The sequence below is a fragment of the Etheostoma spectabile genome, chromosome 18 (assembly GCF_008692095.1).
Source record: "Etheostoma spectabile isolate EspeVRDwgs_2016 chromosome 18, UIUC_Espe_1.0, whole genome shotgun sequence".
Taxonomy (NCBI): Eukaryota; Metazoa; Chordata; class Actinopteri; order Perciformes; family Percidae; genus Etheostoma; species Etheostoma spectabile.
Window position 1 is genome coordinate 25,992,887 of NC_045750.1, and position 279 is coordinate 25,993,165.

The following is a 279-nucleotide window of genomic DNA, read 5'->3' on the forward strand; positions in this document are numbered from 1 at the left end:
AAAACTGGGTTTGACAATAAGTCAGAGACCCTCATCCAGTTCCTTTCTGAGTTGTCCAATGCTTTGTCAGAACTTTCTTGATGACAACCAAATGTCCTTCCCTCTTTGATTGATTCATCAACTAATTGTTGAAGCATTAGTAAGCATAACACTTCCCTGGTTGGTGTACACTCTTTTTATTGACTTTGTGCAGAAAGATCTCCACTATTACACTCATGTGGTGGTAATGTCTTTCAGATGATGGAGAACCAGGAGGAGCTGAGGGTGTCTCAGGAGAAG

At 41.2% G+C, this 279-nt stretch overlaps 1 protein-coding gene across 1 annotated transcript in view; it reads left to right on the forward strand.

Annotated features, from left to right (window-relative positions):
- cenpe (centromere protein E) overlaps positions 1–279 on the forward strand; it is a 27,878-nt gene that overhangs the window by 12,223 nt on the left and 15,376 nt on the right. The gene's annotated exons all lie outside the window — the stretch shown is intronic.